The sequence below is a fragment of the Hyperoodon ampullatus genome (assembly GCF_949752795.1).
Source record: "Hyperoodon ampullatus genome assembly, chromosome: 2".
Classification (NCBI taxonomy): Eukaryota; Metazoa; Chordata; class Mammalia; order Artiodactyla; family Ziphiidae; genus Hyperoodon; species Hyperoodon ampullatus.
In genome coordinates, this window is record NC_136915.1 from 166,308,229 (window position 1) to 166,335,727 (window position 27,499).

Sequence of the window (27,499 nt, forward strand, 5' to 3'; positions counted from 1 at the left end):
TGTTATACAGCAGAAACTAACACAACACTGTAAAGCAATTATACTCCAATAAAGATGTTTAAAAAATGCAATAAGTATATTTCACTTTCAAAAAAACAACCTGTATGTCAACATAAATAAATAAATAAATAAGAAGGAAAAAAAGAAATGCTTACTTTTTTCACCACCTCTACCACCATAACAATAATAAATGCTGACATTCACTCAGAGCTTGCTTGCTATGTGGCAGACACTGTACAGGGACTTTCTACAATAAATCTAGGAGGAAGTTACTGTTATTACTCCCACTTTCCCCACAAAGAGATATCACTGCTAGCACAATCAAGAACATGGATTCGAATTCAGGTCTGTCTAATTTTATATCACTGTGTTAAAACTCAGTTTTCAAAAGTGAACTTAATGAAAGTCTACTGGCTTTGTTTTAACTTAACTGCTTTATCTTAATCCAACAGATATAATTTAAGAAAAACAAATAATCAGACAAATCAGTTCAATAATCTTTTTCCTCAATTTTTGTAAAACAATTCTAATGGCTCTAAATCCCCCACTTCACCTTTACCAAAAGAGGCATCTTTAAAAGAGTCTACTATGGAAAAAGACTCAGAGCAAAGTTCTTATTCCCCTTATTATGTATGACACATTACAGGAAATGAAAGATCTGATGAATTTAGAGAACTGAGTAATATCCAAATTATACCACCAGCAAATATCTAAACTTTGTTCATACTAGAACTTCTGTTTTATATAACTAGTCTCGAAAGTGGTAGTCTAGCCCCTACCTTAATATATTTATGCTTAGTAGATTTGCTATATGCACTACTGTCAACCTATACATTAAATACTTCTAGATAATACAAATATAAATGGATTGTCTAAAATGTCCCCTTACCCTCTGGGTTATAGTATACTCTGCATTTTGGAGACCATGGAATGAAAGAAGCAGAATTCTTCTGGCTTATTATTTCACTAGAACTGCCACCAGACCCAACTGCACAGCAGTGCAAGGGCTTTTTTCTAACACTCAGGAGTGTCAGTGGAATATCCAATCTCATAGTAACCTTTAAAAAAGTTTCCAGGACAGGTCTGGAAAAGCCTTATTTTCTTTATATTTACACTTAGATCTATTCTTCTTTAACTTTATGATATTTTTATCTTTAAGACAGAACTCCTTTCTACTTAAAAATTTCTACTTCTATGCTAATATAAATACCACACAGAATTGAAGCAGCCTGTGTGAAGAAGACAACGGCAGAACATCATAAGTATAATCAGTTGATAATGTCTGTTAAAAATTGCCATGCACCAAGAAATATGTTAAACATTTTATATGTATTATTTCACCCAATTCTCAAAAAATCTAATGGAAACAATTAGGTAACTCCCACAAAATTATACATGTAGCACAAGAAGAGCAAGAATTAAAACCCAGGTTTATCTAATGCTAAGCTCTTAACCACTTAGCCTGACCTCCAACTAAGCCTAACTAGGTAGGATTTTTCCATGAAAAGATTATAATAATAACAACTAATGTGTTTACTATGTGTCAGTATTAATTTAATTATTCTTGAAAATGATACTCTAATTAAGAGTAGTTATTATTATGATTTTATAAATGAGTAAAAAAAAGCACAAAAAGTCAAATAACTTGCCCTAGGTCAAAGAAGGCTAAAAAGTGACTTCAACCAATGAATTCTATCTCCAGAGCCCAGACTCTCAACTACTACACTAAAGTAATATGTTTTTCTGTGACAATTTCAGCCTCCTAAAAATTTAGCAGACACACTGGTATTGGGGTCTCTTATTGGTATCACATTATAAAATAAACTTGTAAACAGGAAAAAATACACACACATACATACACATGTGCTAGTACTGGCCCTGTATTTCTAGACTATTTGATGTTTAAACAAAATTATCTCTAAATTGTGTTCAAAATTTTCATATTGCAGAGGCAAAATCTTGTGGTTTTTTTCTATAAATTTGACCATTTTCCTCCCAGGGAGTTCAAAGCAGTTCTTTGATAAATAACATAACTTTATAACACAGAGTGAAATATCATTACACCCACTTTGTGGGTAAAAAAAACGAAGTCACAGAAAAAATTAAATGTCAGGCTGCAATTCAAAGAGTAAACGGCAGCAGTGGGAATGGAATACAAAAGTCCTAGATTAGTAGTATGTCTATAAGGTTATACTTCGATAAATAATTTTATAATGCAGAGTGAAATATCATTACACCCACTTTGTGGGTAAAAAAAAACCTAAGTCATAGAAAATTTAGTGGTGTATCTGTAAGGTCATCCTTCAGTAGACATTTATGGGGCACATACTATGTAGAATACATGGCACACAATATTATGTTTGGAAAAATGTAAAAAAATTGTTCTTAAATAGTTTATAATCTGGCAGAAAATAAAAAGAGATGTATGAAGAATCATAAGGGAAGAATGAGGTAAGTACTAGTAAAAACTGTAAGATATTCACAAAGAAACTGAAAGAGGAAATATTACTCTCAGGTTGAAAAACAGGGAAAAGCTTCCAAGGGAGTTAGTATTTAATCTGAACCTTAGGAACAGTTAAAATATTCACACAGAAAGGTAGAGAAATGTGCATTCCAGATAGAAGTATCAATCATAAGCAAAGAAACGGTTTTCCCAAAGAACAGCTCAGAGGTAGTTGCACCATGGTACACACAAGAGGACAGTAAGACCTGAGAGTGGAAAAGCGGGCTTGATGCAGATTAGAGAGGGTGTTTTCAAGCAGGCTAAGGAGTTTGGAGTTTTCTTCTAAACTAAGAAGGACAAGGAAATAACATAACAGAATGTGAGCTTCAAGGAGACTGCTCTGGCAGCATTTTACAAGATTGACTAGGGAAGAGGGTAACTAATTGGCTGCATACTTGATGAACGATAGTGTGCCTGGGGTATGTGAAACCACTGGATATTCATGGAAGATCTTCCTTAAAATTTAATTTTATTGGAAGATTTGGAGAGTTGTAAACAATTATAACTTTTTGTGCTGCTTAAAAGGTCCTTACACATGCATAAGGATCACACTTTGCACACTGATCACAAACAATGTGGAAAAATATGTAAAACTCACATGATGGCAGACCATTAGGGTTGTGCTCTAAGGCAGCACCACACTCCTCTTCTCTACTCAATTACTAGGCTCCCTCTCCTTTGCTAGCTGTTGGAAGTTCTAAGTTGCAGATATTTGAGAAACACTGTATAACGTTTTAATAATGTAAGTGGGAAGGTCTAAAATATGACAATTACAGTCAAAATTGCAGAGAAGAAATGGGTGGGATAGATGTTAGGGGTAAGGTAATGGTGGTCATCCCTTTCTTATCCTTCTGCCCAGATTCAGTTAGGTGTCCAGCCTACAAACTTCCACAGAACACTGCACACTGTTGGCTCAGCACTTATTATACCAAATTGACTGTTTTCCTGTTTGTGTATCCCTCACTTCAATTCATACCAAATCAGGGACTGCCTTGGGTTACAGTTGTATTCCTAATACTTTGCACAACTTCTGGCATCTAGTAAAGTATTCAGTAAATGTCTGTTGACTAACTAATTATAGAAGCAACAGATGAAATGGAATTGTAACTATTCATATTTCCCTTTCACAGAGGGAAGGAACTAGTCTAACCATTTGACTTGAGAATGCTCCTCCTTCATCAAGGATTTAATCAGGCCCAAAGCGAGAATGTACTCTCAGCCAAGGTGAGGTGTACTACAGTCAGTCTAGGAGACACCTCCAACCATCCTCCCTACCCTGTCCCCACAGATTTCAAAAGAGTGCTCAGCAGTAGCTGCTGCATTGTCCTTCTGGTATCTCTAACCACTTCCCTAATGACTGCTAAGTTAGGGCAGCACACATGCACTGATGCTGTATACAAAGTAGCAGCACGTTCATGGAGATTGGGACGGTTACCCTGTGTAATGCAATGGAGGGACACCAAAGGCAACCTCTGCTATATTAATGAGGCTATCTCTGGACTTAGTGAAACAAGGAGTTTTATTCGAATGTGAATATAAATTTCACATTTATATGCTTATGTTTAAAATATTAGTGTAGGGACTTTCCTGGTGGCGCAGTGGTTGAGAATCCGCCTGCCAATGCAGGGGACATTGGTTCGAGCCCTGGCCCGGTAAGATCCCACATGCTGCGGAGCAACTAGGCCCATGCGCCACAGCTACTGAAGTCCGCACTCCTAGAGCATGTGCTCTGCAACAAGAGAAGCCACCGCAATGAGAAACCCGTGCACCGCAACTAAGAGTAGCCCCCGCTCGCCGCAACTAGAGAAAGCCTGCGCTCAGCAACAAAGACCCAATGCAGCCAAAAATAAATAAATAAATAAATTTATATTAAAAAAAAAATTAGTCTAGAGGTACCGGTTTTAAAGTAACATTTCTTAATGGACTAATGGTATACCACCTATAAACCTAGTATATCAGTATCTCCAGATAAGATTATAATGTTTAAAGTATTATGGTCACAACAGTTACATTTTCAATAACATCTTTTAACAAAAAAACGTAGAAATATACACTACAAAAATATGCCTAACATGAGGGTCATAAATATTTAAAACACAGGAATGCTTTAATGAGCTTTAATTAAAATTACAAATAAGGTTTGAGGAAAATGTTTCTCAAGTTAAATTTCATCATCATAGGTTTTGAGAATGAGAAGACTGCAAGAAATAACCCTCCTCCTTCCCTTCCTTCCCTACTTATTTCCTTTCTTGAATCATCCAATAAGAAAAAACAAAGTACTAGCTACACATGAGGCATAGAAGAGAGGCCAGACTCTACCTTCATAGAGCTGAGTATGGAAAAAGGGAGGAAGCAAAGACAGAAACCTGCTCTTGGTGATGTGATTAATGCTAATGGTAGAGCAAATAAGCAAAGTTGCAAGTAACCTTCTAAAAATCAATAAAGACCAAGTATGAGCGTCCCATTTAGTCCTACTAGCCTTGTCAAGAAATCTGTTTTCAGAAGTTTACTAACTGGGCTACTTAATATGGGCTTTTGAAACTATTTCCTCCCTAGCATGTAGTACTTCAAATGAGCTGGAAAAAAAACAAAAATATTTTCTTTGTATGTTATTGTAAAAAGTCAGCATATAGTGCTTTAAAAAGTAAAATAGGATTCTTTGTACTTCATGGTAGAATATTAAAAATTCTATCAGGAAATACTCAACAATAGGAAAATGGTTTAATATATACAGTAAAAGCCTTACCAAAAAATATTATGCACCCCTTAAACATTATATTATGGGAAAATGTTTAGTGGCATGGAAAAATATTTATAATGATTTATTAAGTGAAATTAAAAGAACAGGTTATAAGCAGAGAAGAGCATATATAAAATGTACACGATTAGTTAGAATGGTAGCCCTACTTCCCCCATGAAGAACCAAGCTTTTCCTGAAATCTTTCCATTTCACCTACCTACAGCTCCGTCTAGAAATGTGGAAATAAACGTGTTACATATATGGTTTCTGATATCTGAATTTTCATTATACAAATGAATTTTATTAGCCATCTCCTCATAGAACTAGAGCTGCCAACTTTCTTCTCTTTTATTCTTCTCATTTTTAGTTGCCAGCAGTGTTCTGTAAATGGAAATCTTTTCTTAAAACAGCCAGTTAAAATGCTGTTTGCTTTCCTGTCCAATATCTAAGCTTAATGTCCAAGGGCACATTAATAATAGAATATTAAAGTTTCTTTGTAGGCACACAGATACACTTTGCAATACTCCAAAAATCTGATAAATAAATAGTGTACAATATGGCAGAATCTGACTTAGAAAATTCCATAAAGAAAGGAAAAATCTAAATTTCCTTGATTCAGAATCAGGAAATGCAAGAGTTACTGATGGTATGTAGATTTATTAAGCATCTCTCCTGAGGACTGGCTATAGAGGACTGGGGAGACAGCCATATAGAAATGACTGTTTCCCCAAAATCTTTTACCCATATCCACAAACGGGAAAGAGGGGTGCTCCTTAGGAAGACAGGTTCTTAGTAGCAGTGAGTTCAGGGCTACAGGCTCCACTTATTCCCCCCAGTTAGCCTTTTGTCCTCTGAGAGGAAGACATGTCCCTTTACACCCACCCCAGGTTAAAGAAGGGTGATCATTAGTACTAATATAGCTCTATGTTTCTCAAATCTTATTAAGCTACTTTTACTTGGTTCAACCTCATAATATGAACTGTCATAGCAACTCATTCAACTGCTTCCCACATATAAGTTTATAGTCTATTTTTAATTGAAACTTCATCTAAGTCACAGAAGAACTGACAAAATACAAAAGCTCAGCTGGGAATGCATTTCTGAAATTATCTTTATGGTTTGTTGAGGGAGAAAGGAAAGGCGATTCTATTTCAAAGAAATTAATACATGAAACTGTTGGCCTTTTTTTTTTTTTTTTGCTGTACGCGCTTCTCACTGTTGTGGCCTCTCCCGTTGCGGAGCACAGGCTACGGACGCGCAGGCTCAGTGGCCATGGCTCACGGGCCCAGCCACTCCGCGGCATGTGGGATCTTCCCGGACCAGGGCACGAACCCGTGTTCCCTGCATTGGCAGGCGGACTCTCAACCACTGTGCCACCAGGGAAGCCTGAGACTGTTGGCCTTTTAAGTTAAAAAACCAACTTCAGAAGCAGCAAGATAAAATTTCAATATCTATTTATGTTCTTCAATTTTAAAATATCCTTGGCTTAGATCTATTTCATCTTATATCAACAAAGAAAATTATTTTAAAGTGTAAAATAAACACATAATATCTAAATCTGCCTTTTCCCTATTAAAAGAAAAAGTGAATTATTTAAAAGGCCTTAGTGCAAAACCAGCAGGCAATAATTCAGATACTATACTTTTTGCTCAAAAGGAATAACAATATTCCTTGTTAAATGTTAGCAAATTTCCTTAAAGTGACTATAAAATATTTCTAACATAATACACACCTTTTTCTAAAAGATTTTTCCCCCCTCTAGTCAATGACTTAAGCTATTCTCTAAAAGCAACTATCAGTTTGATCGAAAAGTTACTATTTGTTAACCTTGTTACTACTTGTTTTGATGAAAACCAATTTTTTAAAAGGAAAAAAGTTTAACTCTTCCCACATGAAAGAAAAATGTTTATTTTTCTTTCTACTTAATCTATCACTCCCAGTCATCCTGGAAATGTGTCACAATTTCATAGAAGGCACATGTAAAATCTTCCCCTCTCTGTCTCCCCTATCTGCCCTTCCTCTATCTCTCCTTCTTCCTCAATCTTTTTACACACATACACAAGCATACACACACATACACACATACACACACACTCATAGAGTTGCAGAAAGTTAAGATTATTTTTGCTTTGGAGTTTTTCATTTAAACTGCCCCTTTAAGGAAAGTGATATAAACACTGAGAAAAGACCATATATTAAATTTCCAGAGTGCTTTCTTCCCTGACGCTGATATTATTCGTTTGAATAAATTCTCCCAGTGCAGACCTCATCAATAATTAAAATACTGATGAAAGGATATCTACAAAGAGGAAAAAAATGTTATGATAAAAACCTGAGGTGAAATAAGGACAAGATTTCCTATAGAAAACACATATCCACATTATTTTAGCATTTATAAATTCCACTAATATGAGGCTATCATATTCATTTAACAATATTAAGTGCCTACTACATGCAGACACTATTCTACAACAAAATGAAGTTTTAAAAAAGATGAATTTTTCAAGACTCTTTTTGATTCTTATAAAATTATATACATTCAATTTAATTTTAAAATATGCCCAATTTTTCTATCAAGCCCATGGAAAAATTGAAGTTCTCTAATTCAGTGTAAAGCAATTCTGAAAGATGAAAGCCTGTTGTCAGAGCATTTTTCATAGCCACAATGAATATTTTTTCCTCTGGAATTAATACTTAATCATTTAGGAAATGCATGTTTCATAAAACTAATTATTTCTCCATAACTATGAAAACATAACTCTCAAGAAGGACAAAGGTTGAAGAAATTGGGAAATGGAGGGCTATAAAACTGTAAATATGGAACACATAATACATTCCCACTGAAGTAAACACCTCAGTTCTTCCAAAAGGATTCTGAGTACATCTTCTAGGGTCCTCTCATAATAGTAACTTTCCAGACTAAAGAGAAACTTTCTTTGGCAAATCAATCACCAAGTACATCTTCTAGGGTCCTCTCATAATAGTAACTATCCAGACTAAAGAGAAACTTCCTTTGGCAAATCTATCACCAACTAATTGGGAATCTTTGCTTCCTGGCTATTATATAGCTCCTGTTTATGTCACAAGTAATCACTGCTGACTGAGTATACACAACACGCAGAGTAACTAGTTCTCTGAGATCCTAACAGTCTGGACTTGCAAAGTTCTGGGCTTTCTGGACCATTCCAAAATCCTGAGATATGTAGGGGAGATTTCCTTTAAAAAATGACTGGGTAGAATCCTGAAAAGTCTATAACTTTGTATATAAATGGGGCTGTCATAGAAATTCTGCTTGATTTTGTTTAATTTTGACATATGTGCAACAGAGGAAAGACATGGTAAGCATCACATCCCATGAGATGAAACACAAATATTAATTTAGAAAATTCAAGGTTTGGTAAACTAGAATAGTACTAACTACAACAGTAGTGGTCTTTAGAGTAAATACCAATCACTCACATCAGGAAAGTGGTACTTTAAAGTTCCAAAGTCCCAAAGGAGAGAAGCAACATTTAAGCATAATTTCATATAACAATCATGACAGCTTTAAGACCTAGAACCATGACCCCATTTTAACACAAACACTCAGTCTACTGGAATACACAAAGGTAATAATCTACTAAAAGCAAGGGACATAACTAAGACATTTTAAAACCTTTGAAAGATACGTACATGCACACGCATATCTAAAGAGACTAACAAAATTGAATATAATTAATTCTACAGGGAAAATGAATAACCATTTCTTTGTGTGTGTTTATTTCTTTTTAACTTCTAAATAATGACAAATCTTTAATAAAATCCAATTCTGGACACCAGAATCCAGCAATGTTTAAATCCAAATGAAAATAAAAGCTCTATAGAGAAAAAACAAATTCACGTACATTCTAAACTTCATCACAAAGAAAGCTAGTAAACCCCCCTGAGAACTGTTTGAGTCTAACTTTAGGATCAAATACCTAATTAGAACACCAGCATCCATGATCAATGTCTTGTCTCTTTCCACATTAGTCACAAAGGTAAGCATTTTGACTTTTATCCTCCAGATTACCTCGATGCATATACCTTTTTCCTAACAATAATATGTTCTCTTATTGCAGGCTCATCAAAAGTTTCAAATATAATTTTAATAGGTACTGTAAAGTTATGGAGATTAATTATTTTGTGTGTATTGTTTACTTTTGGTTTTACCCTCATTAACTTCATTTTTTTTTAACTTTCATTTTGTTGAGACTCATAGGATCATAATCTAACCTTTCAATTTCCTACCTATACCTACTAATGGTCGATTATTTCCTTTCATCCCCAAATAACGCCATGAAATCAGAAGTTTCTTTTGAAATACTTAAGTAACCAATTCATTCTTGCTTATTTCTCATACCGTATACGAAAACACTTAAAAACACAATCTTGGCATACAATTCAGGAGACTGAACACACTAGCACCTTTTTTCCCCACAAGGTTAGGAAAACAATTGGGTTGTAATAAAGAATATGCTCAGTGGGGAATGAGGATGGAATGATGGTTTACAAAAGTAGATGGCTTATAATAAGTCTGAAGCCAGAAAGGGAGAGAAGCATAATTTAGGGAGCATAGTTTAAAAAAAAAAAAAAAGCAAAAATTAGAGACAGTATCCAATTTTTTATTCACATATATATATTTATATATTAATTATAAAGAATAATTATATATACATATATATAAAGAATCCTAGCTGGTACATAGGAGAGGGAGGAAAAGATTATACCACAGATCAGAAAAAGGCAGGCAGGGCCATATTTATTCAGTGTTCAAGAGATAACAGTATTCTTTGGCAGTGAACAGCCTCCTTGGAACTTTCCCAAAGATTTACTTAGCCCAAATTTTTTTTTTTTTTTTTTTTGTGGTATGCGGGCCTCTCACTGTCGTGGCCTCTCCCGTTGTGGAGCACAGGCTCCGGACACGCAGGCTCAGAGGCCATGGCTCACGGGCCCAGCCGCTCCGCTAGCCCAAATTTTTGAGTAGAGTTGGCAGATATAGCAAATTAAAATATAAGACATCCAATTAAATTTGAATTTCAAATAAACAATAAATAATATTTTAGTGTATATATGTTCCATGCAATACTTGGGATACACACATGCTAAAAAATTATGAGTTGTTATCTGAAATTCAAATTTAACTTAAAGTCCTCTATTTTATCTGGCGACTCTGGTTTGGATGCTTAGTAAGTATTTGCCATTTACTGAATCTAGTTCCTTCTGAACAAATGACAACAATGGTATCAAAGCTTGAAAATACAGGATCCCAACTCCAAAGAGACTAATAGTGAATTATAGTTTTAAAGACCACAGACACCAAATATCTAGTTTCCTGTTTGCTAGTAAAAAGAATGGAGACTTGGGTTTAAATCACCACCTGTGTGATCCTGGGCAAATCACTTAACTTCTCTCCAAGGCTAAAATTTCACATAATACTGAAAGAGAAAAAAAGAGCTGTAGGAAAAACTGGAGACAATGCATGTAAAGCATCTTATACCACTCCTAAAACAAGAAATACTGACATTACCTAAATATATTCTTGTAGCTTTACAGTAAACAGTCACATGGCATTGTCAGTGACATTGATTTTTATATTTGAATTATAGGCTTCCATGGATCTCCTGAGAATATATATATATATATATAAAATAATGAAAGTATTCATTCATAAAACACTAAACAAGAAAAGTCACATCAATTAAATTACCATAATTACAAATTTAGGATCATGCTAAAGGTAATGACAAAAATCATCCTCTTCTGCCAAGCAAAATTTCTTTTGGCTTACTGATTTAATAATTCCATTTCTAAAAATTAAGTTATCTTTCTCTTTGTAAATCATCAAAGCTTAAGTACTATAATTATTGCACTAAGATCTATTCCTAGTTTTTTTTTAACTATCAATTTAGTTAAAATGTACTAATTTGTTTATTAAAACAATCTACTACAACAATTGCAAATAAGTCAGGCAAATGTTGCTTTCAAGCAAATTACACTCATGGCACTATTTGAGTGCTCTGTTGACAAATCAGTCCCTCAACTAGTGGTTGTAACAAAACATAATCAATCCTCCCACACCCCCATTTACTTACTTAAAACTTTGTACAACATCCAAAATCCACTTTACTGTCAGATCTGCCCTGGTAACAATTTAAATTAGAAACACTCTGCTTAACTTGCTGCATCAGCTTAAAAGCAGCAAGGAGCTCTCTTTTCTCAGAGGAAAAAAAGTTGCAGGAAAAAGTTAGGTAAGGTTAAAAACTGAAAACTGGATAGTTCTATTTTGGGGAAGTATATTTCCTACAGAAAAGAAAATTCATACTGATAAATAAATACGAAAAATAAATTCCAGAGCCAAAAATATAGTATTTATGAAGTATTTATGCCATGATCAGCTAATAAATTAATAATATTCTGGCTAGATTTTAAAAAGATGTTGTTAGTCAATCCCAGACTCCAGACCTTACTACAAAGCTACAGTAATCAAAACAGTAAGGTACTGACACAAAAAGACACATAGGTCAATGGAACAGGGTAGAGAGCCCAGAAATAAACCCATACACTTACGGGCAATTAATCTATGACAAAGGAAGCAAGAATATATGATGGAGAAAAGACAGTCTCTTCAATAAGTGGTGCTGGGAAAACTGGACAGCTACATGTAAAATAATGAAATTAGAACATTCTCTAACACCATATACAGAAATAAACTCAAAATGGATTAAAGACCTAAATGTAAGATGGGATACTATAAAACTCCTAGAGGAAAACATAGGCAGAACATTCCTGGACATAAGTCACAGCAATATTTTTTTGAATCTGTCTCCTAAAGCAAACAAGCAAAAATAAACAAATGGTTCAAAAAGAGTTATGTACCACAATGTTCATCGCAGCTCTATTTACAATAGCCAGGACATGGAAGCAAACTAAGTGTCCATCGCCAGATGAATGGATAAAGAAGATGTGGCACATATATACAATGGAATATTACTCAGCCATAAAAGGAAATGAAATTGAGTTATTTGTAGTGAGGCGGATGGACCTAGAGACTATCATACAGAGTGAAGTAAGTCAGAAAGAGAAAAACAAATACCATATGCTAACACATATATATGGAATCTCAAAAAAAAAAAAAGGTTCTGAAGAACCTAGGGGCAGGACAGGAATAAAGACGCAGACATAGAGAGTGGACTTGAGGACATGGGGAGGGGGAAGGGTAAGTTGGGACGAAGTGAGAGAGTGGCATGGACATATATACACTGCCAAATGTAAAACAGATAGCTAGTGGGAAGCAGCCACATAGCACAGGGAGATCAGCTCGGTGCTTTGGGTCCACTTAGAAGGGTGAGATAGGGAGCGTGGGAGGGAGACACAAGAGGGAGGAGATATGGGGATATATGTATACATATAGCTGATTCACTTTGTTATATAGCAGCAACTAACACACCATTGGAAAGTAATTATACTCCAATAAAGATGTTAAAAAAAAATGGGACCTAATTAAAATTAACAGCTTTTGTACAGCAAAGGAAAACATTGACAAAATGAAAAGACAACCTACTGAATGGGAGAAGACATTTGTAAATTATATGACCAATAAGGGGTTAATATCCAACATACAGAAACAGCTCATATAGCTCAACATCAAAAAAAAAACCTCATTAAAAAATGCACAGAAAGGGCTTCCCTGGTGGCGCAGTGGTTGAGAGTCCGCCTGCCGATGCAGGGGACACGGGTTCGTGCCCCGGTCTGGGAAGATCCCACATGCCGCGGAGCGGCTGGGCTCGTGAGCCATGGCCGCTGAGCCTGCGCGTCCGGAGCCTGTGCTCCGCAACGGGAGAGGCCACAACAGTGAAAGGCCCGCGTACCGCATAAAAAAAAAAAAAAATGCACAGAAGAACTGAATAGACATTTTTCCAAAGAGGAAATACAGATGGCCAATAGGCATATGAAGAGATACTCAACGTCACTAATCATCAGGGAAATCAAAATCACAATGAGTTAAGCACCTCACACCTGTCTGAATGGCTATCATCAAAAAGAACACAAATAACAAATGTTGGCAAAGATGTGGGGAAAAGGAAACCCTCATACACTATTGGTGGGAAAGTAAATTGGTGCAGCCACTGTGGAAAACAGTATGGCTAAAAATAGAACTACCATATGACCCAGCAATTCCACTCCTGGGTATATATCCAAAAATAAAATTAAAACAACCCACTAACTCAAAAAGATACATGCACCCCAATGTTCATGGCAACATTATTTACAACTTCCAAGGTATGGAAGCAACCTAAGTGTCCTTCAACAAATGAATGGATAAAGATGTGGTGTATAGACAGACAAAGAACACTATCACCCATTAAAAAAAAAACAAAAAAAGAATGAATTTTTGCCATCTGCAGCAACATGGATGGACTTGGAGGGCATTATGCTAAGTGAAATAAGTCAGACAGAGAAAGACATACTGTATATCACTTATATGTGGACTAAAAAATAAAATAAAATAATGAATAAAACAAACAAGAAGCAGACTCACAGATACAGAGAACAGACTAGGGGTTATGAGTTGGGAGAGGGAAGGGGGGAGGGGCAAAATGGGGTAGGGGGAAAAGAAGGTCATTGTGGGATTATATGAAATCATGTGTGTGAAATTTCTGAACACTGTAAAGCACTAAAGAACTGAATCTTTCATTCAATTAAAAAATGTGAAAAAAAATTTAAAGGAATAAATTTAAAAAGCTATTTAAAAAGATGTTGTTAGTGAATGACAGTCTAATAAGTCAGATATATTTTATTAATTTACTTGTTAAAAAATATTTTAAGTGCCTATTAGTTACAATAAGACCAAGGAAAACACTCTTAAAGATCCTAGTAAACTATCTGTAAATAAGCACTTGGTAAATGTTAGTTCTGTTACCCACCTCTCCTCTGAATCCACTCATGTATTATGAGGGATTCAAATGTGAATATAATATAGGTTCACAAATATCCACAATGGAGAGTTGAACATTAAAAAGTATTCAAAGAAAACTACAAACCAAGTTCTGTGGGACTCGAAAAGTGGAGGAAATTATATTCATGTGGAGGTGAAGCATCTGAACTAGGTCTTAAAACATCAGTAGTGTTGATATTTTGACAGATAGAGACAGTCAAAAGAACTTCAACAATACAGACAGTGGCATAAGCAAAAGCATGAAAACAGGAAAGCACAGGGGATATTCAGAAGCCTAAAAGAGTGGAGATTGGCAATAGCAGGGATCCGCGAAGCTTTTCTGAAATGGGCCAGATAATAAATATTTTAATCTTTGTGGGCCATATTGTGTCTGTTACAACCACTTATTCTGTCTTTCTAGTACAAAAGTATCCTTAACAATAGTCAATGAATGAGTATGGCTGTGCTCCATTAAAAATTTATTTATGGACACTGAAATTTGAATTTCATGTAATTTTCTCATATCATAAAATATTCTTCTTCTTTTGACTTTTTCTCACCATTTAAAATGTAAAAGACCATTAGCCTTCAGGCCACATAAAAGTAGGCAGTGAACCAGATTGGGCCTGCAGGTTGTAAGTTATCAGCTCCCATTTGAAATTCCCAATAATTGGTACCTAATGTTTCAATTTTCTAAAAATTTAACTATATTCAAAGTTTATTACTTTTCTTTCCTGAGGTGACTTTATTTAAAAGAACAGCAGGTCAGAAAAAGAACCTCAGGATTTCACTTTTTAACCATCCTTAATCTAACTTCCTACGTATCAACAGGCCTATGTTCCCTTGATGTTTAACTGCACTCAATATTCAGGTATTAAACTGTTTTAATACCTCAATTTTTCCACTAGGTCTCATTAAGTGTTTTATTGCTTCTTCCTGCTTTTCTTTGTATAGCTTAACTAATTATAGTTATCACTATTTAGTTTTTGTTTTGATACACATACTTTTATCTTCTTTCTCTTGGAGTTTTTGTAACAACAATAATTGCATTCCATTTCACTGTACTTTTGATTTTAAGATACTCTAGTCATTGCCTCCACCTTTTGGATCTGAATACTTTAGAATCTTATCAAGAATCCCAAAAGTTTTGTCTATTGAAACAGAAACTTCTTTACCCTAAATTTATCTATTTTCATCTCCTGAGATTATTACAATCTTTGGCCATGGTAGAAAAGTTTCATCCATATGGACCCCATAATGTCAAAACCAAAAATTTTACCATATTCAAAAGAGAATATGGTAGAGTTAACTTGGGTAAGGGCAGCAAAAACCAAAACTTTTTCAATTAAATTAATCAAATACAATCATATGTATATTGAAAATTTTGAAAACTGCTCAGTGGGACACAAATCCCTTACATATATGCCTTATAATGCAATATACCAAAATTAGAAGATGAAAATCATTTTGAAAATCATTTCAAAAATTATTTTTCCCTAGAGGATTAAGAGAATAAAAGATACAATATGGCATACATACCTTGAAACAAACTGTAATAAAAACCACCACTCACTTTCAAATCTAAAGAGCTAATACACTTAGATTTAATTCTTTACCTTTTAATTAAAGACCCAAATTTGTGTCCTGCAATAAGACATAATACTGCAAAAGGCTACATATTATCTATAGTTCACCTAAGTACAGCTAGCAGCTGTTCGGAAAAAAAAAAAAGTAAGGAAGTACGTGTTTATGGCAAACGATTCATTTTTTAGGAAATAAAATACTTAATGTGACATAAAAGTCCTCCCAGGGGAAAGAGATTGATGATGATAATAATAATGGCTGTTAATGTTGATTGTGTGTTTACCAGGAGCCAGGTGCTCTTCTTTATACTTTACGTGTAATAATCCTCACAACAACCCTATGAGGTAGGTGCTATGATTACTCCCATTTTATAGATGAAGAAACTGAAACTCAATGAGGGTAAATAACTTGTCCAAACTCACAGAGCTAGAGAGAGGCAAAGCTGCGAGAAACGCGGGCAATCTGGCTTCAGATCCTTAACTCTTAAACACTATGCTATTTGTTACAATACAAAAAACTGTATTTAAGGCAGAGGACTATGGCTTTACAAACTGGAATTCAAACCTCTTTAATTTTCAACCGTGGCAGTTTATATATAATATAAAGTACAATAAGGTTTAGCATTTAATCATACTACAAACATTTCATATTATTACTTAGCAACAAGGCTAATATTTACTAGTCAACAGATGGTTGAAAGCTGTCTTAAAATGATGCATGAGTATTATTTTGAAAATGAGACAATTTAATGTGATGAATATCTCAAGTAGGCATGAGCTGATGAGTGACAGATGAAAGAGCACTGCGTTACTTTAGAATTTACATCAGTGGTTTTCAAGGTGTGGTTTCCTAGCCAACAACATCAGCACCGAAGAGTCCATCTCCTGGTTAAAAACCCACGTATGATTTTCCAGACCCGACCAAGGCTTTACCAGGAAAAATGAAGGAAGCTAAACTCCTGAAACCAGACTTGGTGCACAGCCAATGCATTGCAGTTTCTAAAAGGAATTGCACTGAAGGACTCGGGCCCCCTGGCCAGTCATGCTCTTTCCCATACTTACAATCCTAGTCCAGGAGCCTTCATTCCCAGATCTCTGATTGGGGGCAGGGGAGGGGGACATGACACACACACACCTTGAAGCCACTTTCCCCCACTAGTCAGTACTTTCCCACTCCCAGTCCTTCCCCTCAGGTTCCCCAGACCCCATCTGGGGCCTTTTGTTCAGGGGTCCCTCAACAGTGAGACAACCTGCATATCTGTGCTTATCAACCTGATCCTCAACCAGTGTGCCCTTCCATGGGGGAAGATGGAAAACGGAAAAGGGGAGTCAGCATTTCCTCCATTTTAGGCTCTTGCTTATACCATAGCAATAAGCAATTAAGGCTTAACTCTTTCATCTTTGGCTTGTTGCTTTAATTGCTACTCCAACGCTTGGCAGCTCAGGGCACTCTCTTACCAGCTCAGCTGAGCTCCCGAGCAGCATCACCTGGGAACTTAGTATAAAATGCAAAATCTTAGGCCCTATACCAATTGAATAAGAAATTCTGGGGGTGCAGCCCAGCAATCTGTGCTTTAATGAGCTCACCAAGCTTTGAGAATACTGCTTTAGAGAGACCCTCTCCCTTCTTCCAGGTAAATGATTCCTAGTTATTTCTTGGGGCACTTCCTAAGAGCACTTATAAGAGAAATGACCAAATTCACAGCTCGAAAACTTCTGAAAGAAATAATCTAAGGTTTATTTCTGCTCCCTTTCTCCATCATCCTTCCAAAAGGTTTGCTTTAGTCCTTAAGATACGTATTTTTATTCCTTTTACAAAATAAGATAAATTCTTTTTAACCTGCACAGTTATATAATATTTTGACTGATAACATTTCAAAGGAGAAAACCACTTACATCTACACATAAAAAATGAAGGTAAGTTGTCTTAAATGCAACAGAGAACTCTAAACAATAGTTCACCTTGTTGTCTTAGTTTGGGCTATTATAACAAAGTACCATAGACCTAGCGGCTTAAACAACAAATATTTATTTCTTACAGTTCTAGAGGCCAGAGTCCAAGATTAGGGTACCAACATGGTTTGGTTCTGATAAAGGCTCTCTCTCTTCCTGGTTTGCAGATGGCTGTCTTATTGTACCCTCACATAAAGGAGAGAGGCTAGATCTCTTGCTCTTTTTATAAGGACACTAATCTCATCATAGGTGTGGCACCCTCATGACCTAATTACCTCCTAAAGACCCTACCTTCTACTACCATCCTATTGGAAGGTTGGGGTTTCAACATATGAATCTTGGGGGGACACATATAGTCCATAACACTGATGGTATCAAATTAAACTGTGGAAATCAAGGTTTGTATTTTTCTCCTTAAAAAAAAAAGGTGGAGATACAAACTATGCCTTCTTTCAGCTTTCTTACTATAGTTGCGAGCATGACCTCTATGACTCAAATTATACTCGTTTGTTAGAAACTCTCTGGTAATAAGCTACTGAGTAGAAAACATGGTACCTTTGAAAATTTCTAAGGCATTAGTGAACTAATATGACTTGGAGCTAATGAAATTCATTATGTTTAACTCACAATCAAAAATTAATTTAGAAACAGAACATTTACATAAAATGTAATGCAACAAGTTAGAATATTGAAAAACTCTCATGATAAAGGAAAGCTCCTCACATTATCTTTGACATCTGTTTTATTTAGTTCTAGTTTAATTGTTGTAGGCATTATATGATATACTGGAATATATCCATTAGTGTAGAGCTAAGAAACAACAAACTGCAGAAGAATACATACAGTATACCACCATTTACACAAAGTTTAAGAACATTCAACTTGCTAAATACTGTTTAGGGATAGATATAGTATAAAGATATACATAGGAATGACAAATGCAAACATCTAAATAGTGGTTACCTTTAGGCAAAGAGGAAGAGGGATGATACCAGAGAGGAGTACACAGGGAGCTTCCATTTCATTTGTAACATTTACATCTTAAGCTCAGTTGTGGATATATGGATATTTAGCACATGATTCTCTACAGTTTTTTATGAGTTTTTAGAAACATAACATACCAACACTTGATGTAAATGGTATCAAGTGGCATGTATTCCTAAATTTGCTTTTCTCACTCCACATTATGTTTTTGGTATCCAAGCTGAGGATTATTTGTGATTCACCCCTTTTTGCTGTTTTCATAGTGTACTATCTGCATGAGACATTTCTATTATTAGTTATGTACTTACATAAGCTATTCATAGTTGATCCATATAATACACTATTATTATTTTTCTTTTTCCTTTTCCACATTGTTTTGCCCAACCTCAGAGTTCATACTTGTCCTGTTTCTTAGTTTTCTACATACCCAAAAGTCTCCCCTAATTTTGTAAATCTCTTCTCAATAGATACAAATACTCTCAATATCAACTTCATCTTCTTGAAAAAAAAAATCTCCCCAGATCCTTCTGAATTCTGATTTGAACTGGTTGTTCAATAGGCTTTCTATGCAGCTATCAGGTTCAAATTTTCCTTTCCCTCATCTGGAGGGTTCTCTGTACCTCTCTTTCATGGTAGACCTTCTACCTGCTATATCTTATGTTTCTCTTTATTTTCCCTCTTACCTTTCATGGTGAACATTTCACAGTAGCTTCTTGAGAAAGGATGAATGGAGACTTAGCACATCTTAAAATGTCATTAATCTATGTTCATATTTGTTCATTTTTGCTGGGTATAGAATCCTAGGTTGGAATTAATTATCCCTCACATATTTGAAGGTGTAGTTCCATTGTCTTCTTCCACCTTTTTATCCAATATGCTGGATATTTGGTGTGCCCTATCATTCTGGAAACTCATGAAAATGTCTTTGAATTACTTCTTTTATTTCCTGCTCTCCATTTTTATCTCCTAGAACTCTACCTGTTCAAGTGTTGGGCCTCTTAGACTAGCTAATATTTTTCCTCTATTTTTTATGGAGTTAACTTACACAGTAAGGTACATAAAACAAAGTACAGAAAGGCATACAAGTCAAAAAATTTTTACATTTTACATTTACATCCAAGGTATAAAACCTAGGGAGACACATTCATATCAATACACCATACAGTATTACAAGGGTCCCCAACCCCTGGTGCATGGCCTGTTAGGAACCGGTGTGCAAAGCAGGTGAGCGGCAGATGAGCAAGCTAAGCTTCATTTGTATTTACAGCCGTTCCCCATCACTTGCATCACTGCCTGAGCTCCGCCTCCTGTCAGACCAGTGGCGGCATTTGATTCTCATAGGAGCACGAACCCTACTGTGAACTGCGAATGCGAGGGATCTAGGTTATGCGCTCCTTATGAGAATCTAATGCCTGATGATCGGAGGTGGAGCTGAGGCGGTGATGCTAGCGCTGGGGAGTGGCTGCAAATACAGATTACCATTAGCAGAGAGGTTTGACTGCAGGGAGACCATAATAAATCAATTGCTTGCAGAGTCATATCAAAACCCTATCAGTGAGTGGCAAGTGACAATTAAGCTGCATCTGGTGGCAGGCTATATAGTGGCAGGTGAGTTGATGTCTTTCAGTTGTACAGCTGTATCTGGTGGCAGGCTTTAAGTCAGAATCTGACACTAATTTTAGTCCGTGTGTGGCCCACCCATTATTTTATTTACCACTTTCGTCCATGCCTCTTTCTCACACTGCACACGTGTCTCAGTCACAGTTTTGGTAAGCCCACAAGCTAACCCTAGCCAAAATGAGTAAAAAACAAACGTCACTGGAGAGCTTCTTTGAAAAGAGGCAAAGACCCAATGATGAGACAGCAGAAGACTAAGACTGCCAACAAAAAGAAAGTGCATTTAAAAGAGAATACCAAGAGTCCTACTTAAATTACAGGTTCATTGCAACAGGTGATTCACATTCTCCAAGCCCACTTTGTACAATATGTGGAGACCGGCTATCCAATGAAGCCATGAAACCTTCAAAAGTGCTTCGCCACATGGAGACCAAGCACCCTGCATTAAAAGACAAGCTCTAGAGTTTTTCAAAAGAAAAAAACATGAACACGAAGAACAGAAGCAATTATTGAAGGCCACCACTTCATCAAATGTGTCTGCACTGAGAGCATCATTCTTAGTGGCTAACCACATTGCTAAAGCCAAGAAGCTCCTTACTATGGCTTCTTCTATTGGTGAAGAGTTGACCCTGCCTGCTGCTAAAAACATTTGTCATGAACTTTTAGGAGAAGCTGCAGTTCAAAAGGTGGCACGTGTTCCTCTTTCGGCTAGCACCATAACTAGACGAATTGAAATAGCAGAGGATACCGAGGCACAATTGTCAGAGAGGATTAATGAGTCACCATGGTATGCAATCCAAGTTGATGAGTCTACTGATGTTGACAACAAGGCAACAGTGCTTGTTCTTGTGCAATATACTTTTCAGGAGGATGTGCATGGGGATATGTTATGTGCACTTTTTTTTTTTTTTTTTGGCTGTGTTGTATCTTCATTGCTGCACACGGGCTTTTTCTAGTTGTGGCAAGTGGGGGCTACTCTTCGTTGCAGTGTGTGGGCTTTTCATTGTGGTGGTTTCTCTTGTTGCTGAGCACGGGCTCCAGGTGTGCGGGCTTCAGCAGTTGTGGGACGTGGGCTCAGAAGTTGTAGCACACAGGCTCTAGAGCGCAGGCTCAGTAGTTGTGGCACACAGGCTTAGCTGCTCTGCAGCATGTGGGATCTTCCCGGACCAGGGCTCGAACCTGTGTCCCCTGCATTGGCAGGCAGATTCTTAACCACTATGCCACCAGGGAAGTCCCTGTTATGTGCACTTTTGTTGCCAACCAACACCACAGCTGCAGAACTATCCAAGTCTTTGAATGATTACATATCAGGAAAACTGGTCATTTTGTCTCGGTATATGCACAGACAGAGCGGCTGCCATGACTGGACAGCCTTCTGGCTTTACTACTCGGGTCAAAGAGGTTGCTTCTGAATGTGAGTCTATGCACTGTGTCATCTATAGAGAAATGCTGGCTAGCCGAAAAATGTCACCTGAACTTAGCAACGTTTTGTAGGATGTGATTAAAATTATCAACCACATTAAAGTACATGCCCTTAACTCACGTCTGTTCCCACAGCTCTGTGAGGAGATGGACATAGAGCACACACGTCTTCTCTTATACACAGAAGTGAGATGGCTTTCTAAAGGCAGATCACTGGCCAGAGTTTTTGAGTTATGAGAGCCACTCCAGAGATTTCTTTTAGAAAAACAGTCACCACTGGCAGCAGCACATTTCAGTGACACAGAATGGGTCACAAAACTTGCTTACTTGTGTGACACATTCAACCTGCTCAATGAACTCAATCTGTCACTTCAGGGGAGAATGACAACTGTGTTCAAGTCGGCAGATAAAGTGGCTGCATTCAAAGCCAAACTGGAATTATGGGGGAGATGAGGGAACACTGGGATTTTTGACATGTTTCAAACATTAGCAGAAATTTTGAAAGAGACTGAGCCAGGGCCTTCTTCCTCCCAGCTGGTGTATGATCACCTATCTCAGCTTTCAAAAGAGTTTGAGCATTACTTCCCAAATACAAAAGACCCCCAAACTGGGAAGGAATGGATCTGTGACCCATTTGTGAATAAGCCAGGTGAATCAACTTTGTCTGTGCCAGAAGAGGATCAACTGCTTGAGATCGCAAAGGACGGTGGCCTTAAAAGTATGTTTGAGACAACTTCAAATCTCTATACGTTCTGGATGAAAGTCAAGGTGGAATATCCTGAGATTGCCAAAAAAGCACTGAAGAACCTGCTTCCATTTCCAATACCCTATCTTTGTGAGGCAGGGTTTTCTGCAGTGACAGCAACCAAAACGAGATTATGGAGTAGATGGGACATAAGCAACACACTTCAGATGTCACTGTCTCCCATCACCCCCAGATGGGACCATCTACTTGAAGGAAAACAAGCTCAGGGCTCCCACTGATTCTGCATTATGGTGAGTTGTAGAATTATTTCATTATATATTACAATGTAATAATAACAGAAATAAAGTGCAAGTAAATGTAATATGCTTGAATCATCCTGAAACCATTATCCTCTCAGCCCCCCAGGCCCGTGGAAAAATTGCCTTCCACGAAACCGGTCCCTGGTGCCAAAAAGGTTGGGGACCGCTGCTGTATGATACCCACTCCTGATTGGTAGCCACTATTCTGACCCATGGCCATAGTTCTGATTATTCTCGAAATTCATATAAATGGACACATGCACTATATATTTGTGACTGGTTTCTTTCACCCCATAGTTGCATTTTCAGATTCACTCACGTTGTTGCTTGTGGTAAGTTTTGTTATTTCTAATGTTACGATCTAACTTTATTAAATTATCTATTCTATTTTCTACCTCTCTTTATTTGTGTATACTTGCTGGGAGACTTCCTCAACTTCATTTTATAACCCTTTATATAATAAATTTTTTTTAATTTTTGCTTTAAAAAGATTTTTTTAATTCCCCTTGCTCATTTTAATTCCCTGAATGTTCCTACTTACAGGAACACATATGTGCATGTATAAATACACTGTTTTTGTTTGATTGTCTCTTATCTCTCAAGATATTAATTTTAGTTTATTCTATTTTTTATGTTTTTTCTTCTCCCTGCACATTCTCCATGTTCTCCAAGTAGCTTTTTATCTGTTTGTTTTGGTCTTTTTTTTCTTTTTTTTAATGTCAAATGCATCCATCTAATGCCTAATGATATTTAACAGTAGGGCACTGGCTTCTCCAGCTGTGCAGGACAGTGCCAAAAAGACCCATTTCTTTCTTGCCTCATCCATAACACTGAGATGTGCTGCATGAGGAGGGAGTGGGAAACAGCTAGGAGAACAGCAACTGAGGCTCTCAGAGGGCATTAAAGGGATGTAGGTCCTACAAATGCATCACAGACTCTATTAGGAAGCCTGTCCATGAGCCTCTGTGGATGCCTCACCTGAGGATCCCATCAACTGGTCCCTGGTTGGCACCTCCAATGCTCTGTGCATCTCATCCACACACATTCCCACCTCGTGGCCAGCTCCCCGCACACAACCACAATGCAGCAAGAGTAAACCTACGCAGGTTGCTAGTGTGCACATGAAGAAAACTGGTCCACCTCTACAGTATTAGGAGAAACCACATAGACTCACACATTCAGCACTACTCTAGGGAACATAAGCAAACAGGAGGTTGCTAGCACCAGCACAGCTTTGTAGGATCAAGAGAAGTCATACAAGCTTAAGAATTCCACCAGAAGAAGGAACAAGAAGTGTGAAACAGGTATTTCCATAGAAAAGGTCTGAGAAACATACACAAATCAATGTGATACACCATGTTAATAGAAGAAAATACAAAAATCACATGATCCCTCAATAGATGCAGAAAAAACATTTGAAAAATTCAACATCCTTTCATGATAAAAACTCTCAACAAATTGTATACATACCTCATAATAAAGGCCTCAACATAATAAAGGCCATATGTGACAAGCCCACAGCTAAAATCATATCAATAGTGAAATCTTTTCCTTTAAGATCAGAAATAAGACAAGGGTATCCAGCCTCAACACTCCTATTCAACACAGTACTAAAAGTCCTAACTGAGCAATTCAGCAAAAAAAAAAAAAAGTATTCAAATTAGAAAGAAAGAAGTAAAAGTGTCTCTGTTTGCAGATGATGTGATCCTATATATAGAAAATCCTAAAGAATTCACCAAAAAACTGTTAGAATTACTAAACAAATTCAGTGGTTTCAGAATACAAAATTGATATACAAAAATCAGTTGAATATATGCTAAAAATGAACTATCTGAAAAAGAAATAAAGAAAACAATCCCATTTACCATTGCTCAAAACAATAAAATCCTTTGGAGGTGAAAGATCTATACACTGAAAACTACAAAACATTGATGAAAGAAACTGAAGAAGACACATAACTGAAAAAATATTCCATGTCCATGGATCAGAAAAATTAATATTGTTGTTAAAATGTCCATACTACTCAAAGTCATTCAATGTAATTCCTATGAAAACTCCAATTGCATTTTTCATAAAAATAGAAAAAAAATCCTAAAATTTGTATGGAACCACAAAAGACTTCAAATAGACAAGCCAATCTTGAGAAAGAACAAGCAAACAAACAAACAAAAACTGGGGGCATCACATTTCCTGATTTCAAACTATATTTCAAAGCTATAGTAATTAAAACAGTACAGTACTAGCATAAAAATAGGCACACATACCAATGGAACAGAATTCAGAGTGAGAAATAAACCCATGAATATACAGTCAACTAATATTTGTTAAGGGATCCAAGAATACTCAGTGGGGAAAAGACAGTCTCTTCAATAAATGATGTTAGAAAAACTGGATGTCCACATGCAAAAGAATGAAATTGGACCCCCTATCGTACACCATGTACAAAAACTAAGTCAAAATGGATTAAAGACTTAAATGTAAGACCTGAAGCCACAAAACTCCTAGAAGAAAACACAGTGGTAAAAAGCCCTTTGACATTGGTCTTGGCAATTCTTTTGGATATGACACCAAAAACACAAGTAACAAAAAATAAATAAACAAGCAGGACTACATCAAACTGAAGCTTTTGCATAGTAAAAGAAAAAATCAACAACATGAAAAGGCACCCTAAAGAATGGGAGAAAATATCTGCAAAATACATATCTGATGAGTGGTTAATATCCAAAATATATAAGGAAATTACACAACTCAACAACAAAAAACCAACTAACCAGGGAAGAGGAACTGAATAGACATTTTCCAAAGAAGACATACAGATGGCAAAAAAACCCAAATGATACATTTAAAAAATGGACAGAGGGCCTGAGTAGACATTTTTCCAAAGAAGACATAAAAATGGCCAATATGGATATGAAAAGGTGCTCAACATCACTAATCATCAGGGAAATGCAAATCTAAACCACCATCAAAATTAAAGAATGAGATATCACTTATTTGAATGACTATTATCAAAAAGTAAAGAGATAAGGGTTGGCAAGAATGTGGAGAAAAGAGAACCCTTGTGCACTGGTTGGTGGGAATGTAAATTGGTACAGCCACCATGGAAAACAGTATGGAGGTTCCTCAAAAAAATTTAAAAATAGAACTACCATATGATCCAGCAATTCCACTTCTGTATATGTCTGAAGAAAACAAAATTATTATCTTGAAGAGATATCTGCACTCCCATATTCACTGCAGCATTATTGAAGCATTATTCACAATAACCAAGTCATAGAATCGACCTAAGTGTCCACTGATGGATGAATGGATAAAGAAGATTGATACACACACACACACACATACATACACAATGGAATATTATAGCAATCCTGTCACTTGAGACAACATGAATGGATCTTGAGGCCATTATGCTAAGTAAAATAGGTCAGAACAAGAATGACAAATACTGTATGACTTCACTTATATGCAGAATCTAAAAAAGTCAAACTCATAAAAGCAGAGGGTGGAATGGTGTTTGCCAGGGCCTGGGAGATGGGGGAAATGGAGAGATATTGGTCAAAGGGTATAAACTTCCATTTACTGTAGAAGACAGATAAGTTCTGGAGATTTAATGTATACAGCATGGTGACTACAGTTAACAGTACTGTATTATATACCTGAAAGCTGCTAAGAGAGAAATCTTAAATTTTTTCACCATTAAATAAAAAAGGTAATAGCATGATGTGATGGATGTGTTAACTAACCTTACTGTGGTAATCATATCACAATAAATACGTGGATCAAATCATCACACTGTACACCTTAAATTTACATAATGTTATATGTCAACTATAGCTCAATAATGCTTGTGGCGGCAGTGGTGGGGGAAGAGTAGGGCACTAAAGAGCTGAGTGGAAGGTCAGTAGAATGGATGGGGCTTGCTGACAGTGGTACTCACTGAAGGATGATCTGACTAAGCCATCTCTTTGGGGAACCTCCAAAGGATCTGTAAGTCTTTCCTTCTTGGACTTTTTACATTCGTTAGAGAAAACTCTTCCAATCTCTTGCCTTGGCAGTATATGCCTGATTACCTACATCCTGTGAGCTGACAGAGAAGACTGGAAGTCTCAATATTCAACATGCAGAAATTTCATTTACTATCCCTGATTTCAACAGAGTACCCATCTGCCTTATGCCTTTTACTGTTTTGTGGTATTCTTAGTCCTGGTACCCTTATTTTACCCTTTACAGAAAATATGCCTTTAGACTTCTGCCACGTAAGACAGGCACTGTAGCCCAGCTACATTGAGGAGGTGAGGAGGTGAGGAGGATGGGATCTTGGAAACCAACTGCTTCTTAAATAGATTTTAAAATCAGTTCTCCTGTTTTTAACCCCATTTTAACTTCCACTTCCAGAGGTACCCAGCATTTTCAATCCTGAGTAGTATGAGATCCTGGTATGTAAATCAGTTTTCTCAGTTTTCCCCTCTGCCAACTTATAACTGAGCTTTCTCAGGTCTGCTAAGTTAGCACTCATGCATCTGGCTTTCCATCTTCCAAATTTTATAACTTATCTCATCTCCCATTTTCTTTGCCTTTGTGAGTTTATTTATTTTAAAGCCCCTTTAGTTTCCTTTTAGAGGGGCTTTGGGAAGGACCTGAGCTATCAGCATGTGTTTAATTTGTCACATCTAAGCAGAAGCCCTTTTTATTTATTTATTTATTTTTACTATATTTCATTAATGAATAGAAAA

At 36.5% G+C, this 27,499-nt stretch overlaps 1 protein-coding gene across 2 annotated transcripts in view; it reads right to left on the reverse strand.

Moving 5' to 3' along the window:
* Positions 1-27,499, reverse strand: part of RABGAP1L (RAB GTPase activating protein 1 like) — a gene marked incomplete at both ends in the record, with an annotated part of 630,503 nt that overhangs the window by 361,998 nt on the left and 241,006 nt on the right. The window lies entirely within an intron of this gene.